The 15,368-nt window shown below is 36.6% G+C and overlaps 1 long non-coding RNA gene across 6 annotated transcripts in view; it reads left to right on the forward strand.

Moving 5' to 3' along the window:
• The window catches only part of LOC107878560, a 58,762-nt gene that overhangs the window by 19,154 nt on the left and 24,240 nt on the right, over nucleotides 1–15,368 (forward strand). For 3 of the 6 annotated variants that reach the window (XR_007052241.1, XR_007052243.1, XR_007052237.1), the window contains one exon: nucleotides 1,691–1,840. This is a non-coding gene — a long non-coding RNA (uncharacterized LOC107878560). Of the gene's footprint in view, nucleotides 1–1,690; nucleotides 1,841–7,495; nucleotides 7,860–15,368 lie in introns of those variants that run through there. The other 3 variants (XR_007052238.1, XR_007052244.1, XR_007052242.1) reach the window with 3 other exon arrangements.

The following is a 15,368-nucleotide window of genomic DNA, read 5'->3' on the forward strand; positions in this document are numbered from 1 at the left end:
ACGTATGATGCGCGAGGTACTTGATGACTCCTTAGTGCTATTAAAATATGCCATATGGATGAAGATTATCATTAAGAAGGGTCAAAGGACTTTGATGAGGTCAAAAAAGTGAATAATGGGGCTCGAAATCCCCTTGGAAGGGTCATGCACCCAAGGCGCTTTGGATTCATTTTTAATCCGCTCTAACATTTCAAGAGTAGGTCAAAACACCCCTAGTGGGCCTTTTTAGCATTTGGGTCACTTTTGGGCCCTAATTATGTAATATTTAGCCATACTATAAATACTTGGTAGCTAGGAGTATTTAGTTAGTTTTTTGTTAATTGATAATGATGAATTCATGAACCTCAATTGGGAGTGTTTTGAGTGTTGGAAAAGTGAATATTGTTCTTTGATTAGAAATGTCAGTTGTAAGGGAGATTCAATCTCCTTTGTGGTCTCGTAAGAGTTAGGTACTAATTGGTAATATTTAAGGGAGGTTTTTGGGTTTAATACACCCTTTGATTTCCCTTTTGTTATCATATTTGTGTCTATCTTTCTATCTATGATATACTATCCCTCTATCTTTACTTTTTTGTGTTTAGATTTGAGTATTTATGGCGATGAGCTTAGGATTGTTCCTACAATTCTAGTCTTGGGTTTGTTATCTTGAAAATCACAAAAAAATAGAAAAAATAGAAAAAATAGAAAAAAAGTCCCAAAACATTTTTAGGATGTTTCAAATTGGGATTTTGATTTTGTGTTCTTCTTATGTTTCTAGTGTTTGATTATGTTCCCTAACACTATTAGAATCCATAAATCGATTTTGATCTAAATTTGAGTAAAATTGAGCCTTATACAATCACTAAAAGCTTTAGTTCGAAAATAAGAAGTTTAAGGTGTGTTTCAAGATTTGAAGTGTTGGGCGAGGAATTTGAGCAAAATAATTATGGAATGAGTTTAGAATTATGAAAGGTGCATAGGTTCAAATCATACTGACCTAAGGTGTTCTTGGTGTGTTCTTTAGAAGATTGTTATCTACATATTCAAGGTCCGACACCATTGTAGTGGGAATCCATAAGGATGTATGACCGAACGTAGAGTGCCTTGAAAGAACTCATGAGGGGTAACCATGCACCAATTGGGTATACCAAGCTTTATAATATTGATCCAAGAAGAAATGTTCACTCTAGAAAGGTAAGCATTTGTGGGGTTCCGAGATGCCTCCTTATGCTAGATGATTGGTGCTATAGAAACTACATCATTCCACCTATGGTTAACTATCTAGGGATACCTCGAGAGCCTTTAATTGTTCCACACTTCTTGGATGGGTATATGTCTTCTGAGAGAGTAAAGATTTCCCCCACCCGATGTGGATACTATGAGGAGGTGTTATATGATATCTTCCCCTTAGAGCATGAAAATTTATGCTTAGGTGCCAATTGGTTTGTAGAACATAAGATTCCAAATGTACAAAATTAGCCTGACATTGTAAATGACCAATGGGGAAATCATCACTTTCCATCCATTCTTCCTAAATCTCAAAGAGATATGACCACTTACTCCAAGCCTAAAGAAATTGAGATACAGAAGATTGAGAGGAGTAAGAAAGTGCAAGGTGGGAACCTATGAGAAAAAAATGAGAGGTTGTGAAGAGTGAAGTGAGGGGGTTTCCACCAAACTGAGCTAATATTGTTTGTCTTTTTTGTACAAGGACATGTATGTAGGTACCAACATGGCAAGAGGAGGAAAACAAGAACCAAAAAGAGAAGATTCCCTTCGATGAGGGTAATCATAGTTTCTTCTAAGGCTTATGAAGGAACTTCACACTAAGGAAAAAAAGAATATTCTCAAGAACTTCAAGGTAAAATATCTAACTCTTACACTTTTGTACATGTGAATGATGATTGTGTGGCTAGTAGCACATTAAGTATTAGTAGTGTCTTATCTATATATGAGTTTTAAATTCTTTGCCTTTTGTTTATTATTTACCTATTGAGAGTGTGGAAACACTAATTAATCCTATTGCTTACCTCATTGACTCTTCTAGTAAGATCAATTTGATTCCACCTAGTGTTGAAGCCAATGTGATGAATGATGGTACATTGTATTCTGAAAATTGTATTGACAAACTTGTGGGTGAAATTATTACACCACTTGAGGATGATTAAGATGTGATTAATGAACCTCAAGTGAGTGATGAGGTTGAAAATTTTGGTCAATAAATAGGAGTGACCCTTTGAGTATGTCCTTTAGTGAATATCCTATTATTTGTCTTGCTCATAGAGATGATTATGTGTTTAAAATCTCTTTTGAATTTGATATTTGTGTTATTGAGAGTGAACTTACAAGTTCTAATCCTTCTCCAAGGATTAATCCTTCCATATTTAAGTATAATATCATGTTCGAAGATTGACCTCATCGAATCTTCAAAGGGACTATGATTGCCCTTATCAATGAGGGCAATCATAGTTTCATCAAATCCTTTTAAAGAAGGGGAGGATGATACAAGTCAAATTACTTTCGAGCATTTGGATGAGATATATATGATGCTAGAGGTGCTTGGTGTCTCCTTAGTGTTATTAAAATATGCCACATGGATGAAGATTACCATTAAGGAAGGTCAAAGAACTTTGACAAGGTCAAAGGAATGCAAAACGAGGCTTGAAAGCCCCTTGGAAGGGTCACACTCAAAAGGCACTTGGGATCCGCTCTAGCATTTCAAGAGCAGGTCAAAGCAACCACTAGTGGTCCTTTACTTGCATTTGGGTCACTTTTGGGCCCTAATTTGTAATATTTATCCAAACTACAAATACTTGGTAGCTAGGCTTATTTAGTTAGTTTTTTTTGTTTATTGATAATGATGAATTCATGAACCTCCATTAGGAGTGTTTAGAACATGAACAAACGAATGTTGATCTTTGATTAGAAATATCGGTTGTAAGAGAGATTCAATCCCCTTTGTGATCACATAAGAGTTAGGTGTTATTTGGTAATTAAAATGCCTTGAATTTTCCCTCACAATTTCTTAAGCTTTGAGTTCACTTCCTTAGTAACGACTCACCCTACGAGTCATATGGTGTCTTAACGGGTCGGGTGACCCTAGTCGTAAGGTGACCAGTGAGTGGTGTTGAAGGTACTATCTGGGATACGACTTAAGGGATGAGTTATAAAGACTCATGACGAGTCATTGGGATGGAATCATAACTAAATTAGAAATTAAGTGGCTAGATTCTGCTCTAAGTATGAGTGGATCACTATGAGTCATTAGGTGAAATCATGGGGTGTCCAATATATATCCTAATTTGGGTTCTGTGTTGACTACGACTGGACCCTATGAGTCGTATGGTCTCATTATGGGTTGGTTGGTTGAGTCATAAGGTTAGAAGTGGGTGGTGTCCTAGAGACTGTCCTAGTTATAATTTGTGGTGACGAGTCATAAGGAGTGGTTATGAGTCAATGCTTAACTCGTAGTCAAACACGACCCTTTCCAAATTTCAAGTTAAGGGCATTCTGGACATTTTCCCTCTAACCCAAATTAAATCCTACGTCTTATAACACCTTTAGGGTATCAGTTGCCTTAAAAAATAAATCAAAGTAACTACTCAAATACTCTCAAATCCTTAAGGTAAAAACCACTAAGGGTTTTTAAGGGATTGATTACTTAGGGCTTTTAAGGGTGATTTCTCTCCGTACATCTTACTATTCTAGGCATGTGACTCTACCCTTAAACTTAAACTTAATATCTCTACTGAATGAAAATACATGGTTGTTTATGTGGTTTAAAGTAAGGGGTTTGGCTTGATTGGGGGTTTTGACATAAATGGTCAATTAAGTGTTTTCCCATGGTTTTATGATGCATTAATCACGTTTTAAATATGGTTTGGAATATCATGGGATGTATAGGAATGGTGATTAAACTAAGGGGTTATGGGTAACCCCCAACTTGATAATTTTTCCTTGATTATGGATTTGGAAACTGTATGCCCTTAACATGTTTGTGAAATTGTCAATGAAAAGGCTTTTGTCACAAAGTTTGTCTTACCCATTTGTAATAATGCATTGGTATAAAAAGGACAATGAAGTGTGCATGTTTTCCTTGAAAGGTCTCGATGTCTATGTATATGATGGTTTTGAATTGAACCTTGTGGGTTTCATGTTTTTACAAGCTAATGTAGAATTGAACCAAAGGGTTTGTGAATATCCCAACTGATGTGATTGTTTGGGCATGTTGTTATTACCTTGCACGTGTAGTTGGTATGAAGATACCAACAATGTATGCTTTAATGTGAAACAGGGTTCAATGAATGGAAATATGTGATAAATGTTTTAATTGGGCTTTAAAAGAAGGTTCTATAGCTGAGTCGTGAAAGTTGAGGTCCAAGTAACCAATACTGGATACTGTAGTAGTTGGTGCAGGGTCGTTATAGCTTGAGGGTTCGAGTACCCTTGCGTGTGACTAGGTGGTTTGAGTTAACCTTATTGTTATTATTAGGATTGGAGGGTTTGAGTCCCTCATATCACATTTTATGACCGGGTGCTTAAGTCACCTTAGTATATGATTGGAGTATTCGATTATCCCTATATCTATATATATATATATATATATATATATATATATATATATATATGTTGAGATTATCCTTTGATTCATGTGGCTACACGCATTAGGCCTGACCAGTAGGGTGAGAGCTGGGGACCATATATCTCGTGGGTACTATTAATATGATGGTTTAACTATACAATCAAGACTAAGGTTTTAAAATGCATATTAAGCCTTGTTCCCCATCCCGGCAAGTGATACATATATATATATATATATGTATATGCATTTGATAATGTTCATAGAATTTCGAATGATTTGAATTGTTATTCATGGCATTAAGTTATACCATATCCTTGAGTTACATGCTAGTGGTCCAACCACTAAGCGTCTACGTATGATGTATCCCCACGCGACATAAGATTTGGCCATACTTCTACTTGTCTTGCTCAGTAATTGCGAATCAATTGAGAGTCAACTTGAAGTGGTAAGATTCCATGATTTGGAAAGCTCCATTTTAGGATTACGTTTTTCTTTTGAGTTCTAGACTATTGGATACTATTTTTTACTATAGTCGTGTAATACCCCATATTTTGCATGTTTTGGTTCTATTCATATAGAACTTTGTATAGCCTTTTGTATAGGTAATGGATGAGAGTTGTTACGTGAGTATTAATGGCGTAGATGGAATTCTAGATGTTGTCCATATGTTTTAATGTGATGCAACCAAGTTAACATCGATACAACTATTTAAATTGGGGATTGTAAGCTAGTATTTAAATATAAAGTTTGAAGTGACCAAGTGTATAGAAGTTTTAAGTTAGATCAAACGGATTAAGAACTGAAAATGGAGTAATTTGTTGAGGTGCTTGATTGACTTAATTAAGCTAGTAGGTGAGTCACCTACTTCAGTTATATGAGCCAAGTTAATGGACCAAGTCCATGGATCAGAGTTGGGCATTTATTAGTATACTTATTGGGGCCAAATTAAGTAAAAAAAGAAGGAAAATGGAGGAAAGTCCCAATTTAATTAAGCCCAACTAATAATTAAGCAAGTAGGTGCATCACCTATTTTGACCTTTTGAGCAACTTGAACTCCTTAAGTAGGTGCATCACATACTTTGACCAATTTGACCAGTAAAAAAATGCAGCTAAGGAGGTGGCCAAAATAGGGCTTTTCTAATGCCAAGTTGCTGGTAAGTTTTCTTTATTTCTAAGTCCAAAAATGTTTCACAAGTTCTCTTCACTCTCTCTAAAACAACAAGGAGCAGGCCTATTTTTCTTTCTAGGGTTCTTGAAGATAGCAAGCCAAGGTAAGTGAAAACACTTAAGTTTTATCTTAATTCTTTCATGGAAGATTAGGAAAACATTCTATACATGCCTAATTGTCAATAAATGGAAGAATATAAAACAAGCTACCTGCTCACTTTTCTTTGTTATTAAGAGACATCTCTTTTCTTCTTTAGTTTGAAGTTTGAAGTGTGAAGGAAAGTTGAAGTTCTTAAAGAGTTTAAATTAAAAGAAAAAGTTGCAGAAGATTAAGGTAAGGTGACTTCTCCATTTTGTCCTTCTTATATATGAATTTGGGAAAGAATTATGGATGTGTTGTTATTGAGAACTCAATGGATAATGAGTTCAATATTTGGTTGTTGCAACAAAGGTTACTTTGGGGCTGTTTTATGTGTATATATTGGGGGATGCCAGGTTGATGTTGGGGACAGGTTTGATTAGTTTGTATTGAAATATAGAAGAAAGGTGTGGTGGTACACCACCAAATTGATCATTGTATACGTTTATTGCTCATTCTATTTTGTACATTGTTTGGAGGGTGTAATGAAGCCGAAGTTGTTTTGGGAAATCTTATAAAAATATGTATGGTATGTGGATGTAATTGAAGGAGAAAAAGGTTAAAATGACACTCTTGATTAATAAACTAAGGGCTTATAACTCGACTACTATTTTTGTGAAGCTAAATAGCTCAAATGTATCGGTTTGTTACTAATACTAGTTTTACTATATACTTTATTATAGTTAAGAAATCCTAAAGTCAGGTAGTTAATTGGTTTAATATTTGAGTTGTACAACCAGGTATGTAAGGCTACTCTATGTCATATTCTTTGGCATGAAATCCAATAATTGAGGTAGAAAGTAAGCTTCTAAATCCCTCTATAATAGATGATATATGATTGCAGAATATGATCTCCCATGTAGCTTTCCACCTTGTTGCCACTCTCTAATATTTTAAAACACCTAACTATGCATTTTTACATTTTATAGAAAGTCTCAAGAGTTTTCCACTAAGTCAAATAAGACCAGCATGTTATTTTTAAATCCTAAACATTTCATTCATGTACAATCTACCTCATACCTCTTTGACATTACATTAATTGTTTATTCATATGTCTCTTATTGGTAGATTATTGTTTCAAGGTACCATAATGTTATGACCACCAAGGTAATAATCTCAAAGGCTAAATAAACTAAGTAATGCAAATCTGTAAAATGGGTGGCAGCTTAGAGGCGTAAGCCTAGCATAGGCCAATCCCAACGTTCATATGTTTGTAGAAGCTCAGGGGAAAAAGCCTAGCATGGGCTGATCCCAATGTTCATATGTTTGTAGAAGCTCAGGGGAAAAAGCCTAGCATGGGTTGATCCCAATGTTCATATGTAGGTGGCAACTCAGGGGCTTAAGCCTAGCATGGGCCGATCCCAATTTGTCTATCTACCACTGATCAGCTGGTCATTTGCATTGTATAGATTATAAAGATTATGAATTAAGAAGGGTGAAAATGAAAAATAGAATGTAATGTACCCAGTCCCATAAGTATATATAAAGGTGGTCTACTCGCACTATTTATGCACTTGTACCTGAATTCTATTGAGCTTTTGTATCATGTGTAGTACCTTTAGCCTTACATATTCAGTACATATTTTCATTATGATGTCCTTCACGGGGGACCTGTATTTCATATGCAGGCACAAGTACTTCATCTCATACACCTCCCTAGTAGGAGCAGGGATATCCAGTGACTATTGGTGAGCTCCTGTTTGATTCGGGGCTTTTTGAGTTCGTTTTTTATATTTTGGTACTATACACTAGTTAAGAGTAAGGCAGGGGTTTGTCCTGACCTTAACTAAGTGTTTATGTATCTTTTAGAGGCTTTGTAGACCAGTGTTAAGTTAAGCTTGATAGCGTCTAATCTTTTAGATGTTATGGCCCCAATGGCCAAGTCTGGTATATATAGTTTTGGGCCTGTCATTTATTTCTCATCAATGCATTATATCTATGTATGGAAAAACCTTTGGTTATTATAGTTAAATGAATAAGAAGTATAAGGTTATGGATTGTTTCTCTCGATCCTTCACGACTATGGGTGCCTATCCGCCCCAATAGGATTTGAGGTGTGACAAAAGTGGTATCAGAGCAGGTCATCCTAGGAAATCTACAAAGTTGTGTCTACGTAGAGTCTTACTTATGGGTGTGTTGTGAACCACATCTATAAACAAGAGCCTATGGGATATTTAGGGGTTGTCTCTTTTTCTTCACATCTTAGATCATGCAATACAGCCTAAGTCATAGGTGAAGTCATATTTAACCATGCCGATTACAAGGAGTAAGAATACAGGAAGCGAGTAGACGTGGCTGCTGGAGAAGGGACTAGTAAGGTACTACCTATACAAGCTAATCAAAGTAAGGCTCAAGAGAAATTTGAATCACAAACCTCTTCTACTCCTCCATAACTAGAAGAGCTAAGCAGGGGACGGACACTATCCTCAGAACCACCTATTAATGATACTGACCAAGATCTAAGGAATGCGGTTCAATTGGTAGCTCGTATAGTTATTGGACAAGCTCAAGGATAAGATATTCCAACTTTAGGTTCTAGTGGTGCAGATACGGTAGCTAGCCTAAGGATGCAGAATTTTCTTAAATTGGATCCTCCCACATTCACCGCGTCAGATCTTAATGAAGACCCATAGGACTTTATTGATCGAATCTAAAGGGCTCTAGATGTCATGCATGTATCAGGCGAAGAGATAGTTGAGCTAGCAGCATATAGATTAAAGGGGATGCTATATTTTGGTTGAATACTGGAAACGATCTAAGGGTATCGATGTACCTTCAGCTACTGGGAAAGAGTTTAAAGAGGCATTTCTTGATCATTACCTTTCTTTTAAGATTCGAGAAGCCCATGCGGATCAGTTCCAGAATCTTCTCCAAGGAAATATGAGCGTGAGAAAGTACAACCTCCGATTTAACTCTTTAGCTAGGTATGCTCCTAATATAGTAGCTACTATGGATGATAGAGTCCATCGATATATGGATAGATTGGATCCATATCTAGTTAGAGATTGTACTATTGCTTCTTTTAACAAAGACATCGATATATCAAGGATATAAATTTTTGCACAAAAAAAAGGATCAAAGGCAAAGAAGAAGAACATAAGAATTAGAAAGAGGTTATTCCAAGAGGGCCAGATCTATGAGGCAGTTTGTGGCATCCCAAGGATAGTTCAGACCTTAATTTTCTGCTAGACCACCAAGACCATCATTTTCTTACTCTGCAGCTAGTGCTCCACCATAGTTTCAAATGTCCAAAGGCAATCAGTTTGGGAAGAGAAGTGAGAGTCAAAGTTCATGAATCGCGAGGTATCAAGAGAAAGGGAGTATGAACCAATTAAGACCTCCTCGATAGACATGTAAGCAATATGGAAAACTATATTTAGGTACATGTCGGTTTAGGACAAATGATTGTTTTTGGTGTGGTACGTCGGGGCATATAATAAGAGAATGTCCAAAAAGAGACATAGGTGGTATGGAATGACCTACTAGATCATTCATTGCATCATCATCATCAGCGCCTACTTCAGGAAGGGGTGTACAACCTACAGGTCGTGGTAGAGGTACTAAGGAGCAGCTAGCTCTAGTAGAGTTCAAAATCATACATATGCTCTAGCGGATCGACCAAATTTAGAGGCTTCTTTGGATGTGGTTACAGGTACATTGTCCATTTTTTCACATAATGTATATGAATTAATTGATACGGGTTCTACATTATCATATGTCACTCAATTGGTTGCTAGAAAGTTCAAAAGAACATCAGAATTACTAGTTAAGCCATTTCAAGAGTCTACGCCGGTTGGTGAATCTATTATAGCTAGGAGAGTGTATCTAAACTGTATAATAACTATTTGTGGCCGTGATACAATGGCTGGCCTGGTTGAGTTAGAAATGGTAGATTTTGATGCTATAATTGGTATGGATTGGTTGGATTCTTGTTATGCCACGGTAGATTGTCAAACTAAGAGGGTGTATTTCCATTTTCTATGGGAGGTAGTCCTTGAATAGAGGGGTAACATTGGTGCACAAAGAGGTAAATTTATTTCTTATTTTAAGGCAAAAAGGATGATTTCCAAGGGTTAAATATACCATCTAGTTAGAGTGAAGGATACAGATGTGGGGCCACCAACTCTTCAAACTATTCCAGTGGTAAATGAATTTCCTGAAGATCTTCCAGGTTTGCCTCAAGAACGAGAAATAGAGTTTGGCATTGATGTGATTCCCGAAATGAAGTGGCTTAGAAAAATCTTTTTGTCGATAACCTCAAACCAATTAATAGAATATTGATGAATATGTAATTGATCAAACACTACTTAAAAATGACTCTTTTGCTCTTAAATGGACTGTTCCAGTACTCAATCAATCTTAATTCCTCCGTATAGAGTGGCCTCGAAAGAATTACATGAGTTGAAAGAGCAATTAAAAGACTTTCTAGAAAAAGGATACATAAGGCCAGTACGTCCCCTTGGGGCGCACCAGTTTTATTTGTGCATAAGAAAGATGGCTAATTGAGAATGTGTATTGACTACTTGTAACTGAATAAGGTGACTATTAAGAACAAATATCCCCTTTCAAGAATTTATGACTTATTTGATCAGTTACAAGGCGTCATGTGTTTCTCAAAGATTGATTTAAGGTAAGGTTACCACCAAGTGAGGGTCAAAGAGAAGGATATACCCAAGACAACTTTTCAAACATGGTACGGTCATTATGAGTTTCTAGTCATGTCCTTTGGACTAACTAATGCACTTGTAGAATTTATGGATTTGATGAATAGGGTATTCATGCCATTCTTAGATGTGTTCGTGATAGTTTTTATAGATGATATCCTAGTTTATTCAAGATCAAAAGAGGATCATGCCAGTAATTTACGACAGGTGTAATAGATTTTTCATGATCGTAAGTTATATGCAAAGTTCTCTAAATGTGAGTTTTGGTTAAAATCTGTGGCATTCTTGGGTCATATTGTATGTAATGAAGGAACAAAGGTTGATGCTCAAAAGATAGAAGCTATGAAGAACTGGCCAAGACCTATAACGCCTATGGAGGTTCGTACTTTTCTTGGGTTGGCAAGTTATTATAGGAGGTTTGTTGAAGGTTTTTCTTCAATTTTGGCAACTTTAGCAAAGCTAACACACAAATCATCCAAGTTCTAATGGAATGACGCATGTGAAAGTGTTTCTAAGATCTGAAGAACAAGTTGACTGCTACACTCGTATTGGTACTTCCAGAAGGCACAAAAGGGTATGCCATGTATTATGATGCTTCAAGAATTATCTTAGGATGTGTGTTGATGCAGTATGGTAAAGTCATAGCATATGCCTCAAGACAATTACGTCCATATAAGAAAAATTATCCTACACCTGATCTTGAGCTAGTAGTGGTTATATTTACTTTAAAGATATGGTGCCACTACATGTATAGGATTCATGTTGAAATATATACTGACCATAAGAGTTTGCAATATATCTTTAGCCAGAAAGACCTAAATTTGAGGGAGTAAAGGTGGCTTGAACTTTTAAAATACTATGATATTGATATCTTGTATCATCCGGGAAAGTAAATGTGCTAGAAGATGTGTTAAGTCCTAAGGCTATGGCGCTGTCTGTAGAAAGACAAAGGATGACTAAAGATCTGTACCAAGTAACTAATTTGGGGGTTTGCCTTATTGAAACGCCAAATGAGGGGCTTATTATGCATAATGCGGTAGAATCTTCATTAATAGCTGAAGTGAAAGAGAAGCAATATGCAGATCCCATACTATTATAGCTTAAGGAGAATGTACAATATGGTATTACAAAGGCATTAGAGCTTATGCAAGAGGGAGTACTTTGGTGCCAAAATAGATTATGTGTGCCAAATGTTGATGTTCTAAAAAAGAGGATTATGAAAAAGGAACATCATTCAAGGTATTCCATCCATCTAGGATCAACTAAAATTCATCATGATTTGAAAGGAATATATTGGTGGGGTGACATGATGAAGAACATTGCCAAATTTATAGCCAAATGTCCAAATGGTCAAAGAGTTAAAGTAGAGCACCAAAAGTTCGGGGGTTATATGCAATGCATATATCTTCCAATATGGAAGTGGGACATGATCAACATGGATTTCATCATTGGTTTGACTCGCACATCTCAAAAGTTTGATTACATATGGGTATGATAGGCTTACCAAATCAGCATACTTCCTACTGATTAGGACCACTTACACAGTTGAAGAGTATGCGAAATCATATATTAAAGAGATAGTTCGGCTACATAGAGTTCCAATCTCTATTTTATCAGATCAGGGAGCTCAATTTGCTGCAAATTTTTGGAAGTCTTTTAAGAGAAATCTAGGAACACAAGTGAATCTAAGTATTGCTTTTCACCCTCAAACAGATGGACAAGCAGAACTTACCATCCAAACACTTGAAGATGTGCTATGAGCTTATGTATTAGACTTTAAAGGTAGTTGGGATGATCATGTACCTCTTATCGAGTTCTCCTACAATAATAGCTATCATTTAAGTATCAAAATGGCACCATATGAAGCTTTGTATGGAAGAAAGTGTAGATCATCAATTGGATGGTTTGAAGTGGGTGAAACTGCCTTGTTCAAGCCAAATCTTGTTCACCAAGCTACGGAAAAGGTTAAAGTGATCCAACAACGTCTAGAGATAGACCAAAGTTGACATAAGTTATATCCAGATATTAGAAAAAGGTGACTAGAGTTTGCTATCGGTGATTGGATATTGATGTGTGAGCAGATAATAACATATTTGAAGCTTTAACTAAGAATAATTGCAAAGTCTTAAGAAACTTTCATTGTTTTTTATTGTTTTCTGTTTGATATGGCAGTAAAAGTCAATATACAAGAGAACCAACAATAATGGAAGTAAAAGAGTGGATTTCTGAGCAAGTAGAGAGGGAAGTATGGCTGAAGACTTATCTGATAAGTCGTCAGCATTGTGATAAGCTATCAGAGTTGCCGTCAGCCTTAGACAGAGAATGGGTTTTAGCTGGAATTCGTGATGACATCTGTGATAGGCCGTCATAAGTGTGATAAGCCATCAGGTTCGTCGTTAGGCTTAGACAGAGAATGGGCTTTAGCTGGAATTTGTGCCGATATCTGTGATAGGCCATCAGAAGTGTGATAAACTGCCAGGCTCGTTATTAGGCTTAGGCATGGGAATGGGATTTGAAGTAAAGAAGCAACGACAATTCTGATAAGTCATCACATGTCTGATAAGCCGTCACGTCTCACCGTCAACCTAAGGCATTGTGAAAAGTGAAGAGGAGCTGATGACATTCCTGATAAGTCATCAGACTCCTGATAATCCATCACACACGCCATCGCCTGTTCGAGAAAATACTGTGATCTATGATTTTGTTTCCATAATTAGGATGAAGTATTTAAAGTATATATTAGGGTTTTCTGATAAGGAGGGGGAACTGGCGTTTTGAGAATCTCTTCTCTCTAGTTTTTTTACTTGAACTTTACAATTATTTTTAGAGAGATTATTACAATTGTTTTGGGATTTTCTACTGTGAATCAAATCTCAGAAAAACTTATTGCTATTCATCTTGGTGTAAGTTCATATATCAAACTATGAATTCAACTTCTTATCTTGATTATTTTATTATGAGTAGCTAAATTCCCTTAACCCAAGTTGTGGGATCTAGGGGTTTAGGTTTGTAATGTAACTAAGTGTTCAAGATTCTAACGGTGGTAGAAACTTCTTGTTAATTCCATTATTTTATACTCTGACTATTGGTTGCAAACAATATTCTTTGCTTACTGGTGATTTGCTTGAGATAAGAAATCAATCTTAGTAAAAAGTGAATTATCAACAGGGACTTGGAAGCATCAAACTTCCATTTAACAATTAATGTTGTAACAAGATTAATTAACTTGAGATAACATCCTGTTATGAAATATAAATTCCCTAAGTTCGAAGGAATTAGGTGGTTAAATTTCTAAATAGGTTGAGAAACATTTAGAAATAACTTCGACAAGGATAGTCTGTTGTTCCTACCTACCACAAGAATCTTGAACCGTTACTAGTCTCTGTCAAATCCCAACATCCATAGTGAACATAACTTTGGTTTTCTTTATCATATTGATTTCAAACACTGAATTGAGAAGTAATTATTTGTTACCTTTCCAAAATCCCCCATTCATAGGATACTAAAGACTATCAGTTATTAACCCACAGATAACTCAAATTCACACCATATTCCCAGTGGGATTTGACCCCAACCTAGTTGAGTTATATATTGACAATGATCGCTTACATTCTCGTAAGAGAGGTTTAGTTTGAGCGTTATAAAAAATGGGGTTGTTGCTGGGGAATATGGTTGTAAATTAAAGTTGTGTGCGCTAATTGACTATTAGCCAAGTTTCCTAGTTTTAAGTTTATTTGTTGTTTTTATTTGCTACAGGACTTTTGTGGTGCATGCCAAGAACCAGATGTTCTGGAGATCCATTATTACCATTTAATCTGAAGCTGCAACTAATCAGCAGAATGGCAGACCAATAGGAGGTTGACAGGTTAGCAACCTTAGCTAGAGCTCAGGTGAATGTGCAGAATGATGGTCAACAAGTACGACATCTAAATCCTGAGGATAATGACTTGGGAGATGAGGAGTTGCTAAACCCTGGTAACAGAAGGCGTGCAGAGCAAATAGCTACACCAGTAAAGTGTAATGTTAACAGGAACCGTCCATTCTAAGGAAGGCAAGATCACCAGCCGGTCCAGTATGACCTCAATGATGATGATGATGGAATGGATGGAGCAGGTGAAATGGCTACAATTATTCCTCCACCGTTAGCACCTGGGGTGAAATTCAACATTACGAGTACTATGACTCAACTCCTTATTCTTAAGGGGTTGTTTGGTGGCCTTCCTGGGGATGATCCGAACTTGCATCTGGTGAACTTTGTCACCATTTGTAAATCTTTTGATAACCCAGGAGTGGGTCAGAATGCTATCTGTTTGAGATTGTTTCCGTTGTCTCTGTCTGGGGAGGCAACATTGCAGCTTAATGAGCTAATACCCGATTCTACAACCAAATGGAGGCAGTTGAAAGAAGCTTTCCTAGAAAGGTTCTTTCCACCTTCTAGGAGGGTACAGTTCAGGGATGAGATCAACAACTTTAGATAACTCCCAACTGAAGCCTTGCATGAAACCTAGGAGAGATTAAAAAAGACACTGACGCAGTGTCCGAACCACAACAAATGGACATACACTTGATGGAGTCTTTGTACAGGGCTCTTAACTCAGTGGCAAAACTGATTGGAGATAATGCTGCTGGTGGTTTGTTTATTGATCTTACATTCTCAGAGGCTTCAGCAATGCTTGAGATAATGACCAAACAGAATTGGGCATGACATACTAGGGACTCTGTGGTAGCAAGCCCTACTATTTCTGTTGTTATGACTACGGAATAATGCAGAAGAGACAAGGAGCGTGATCAAGACATGGCTCACCTAAAAACGTAGATGGACTTGCTAACCAAGCAT

This window comes from Capsicum annuum, chromosome 1, assembly GCF_002878395.1.
Source record: "Capsicum annuum cultivar UCD-10X-F1 chromosome 1, UCD10Xv1.1, whole genome shotgun sequence".
Lineage (NCBI taxonomy): Eukaryota > Viridiplantae > Streptophyta > Magnoliopsida > Solanales > Solanaceae > Capsicum > Capsicum annuum.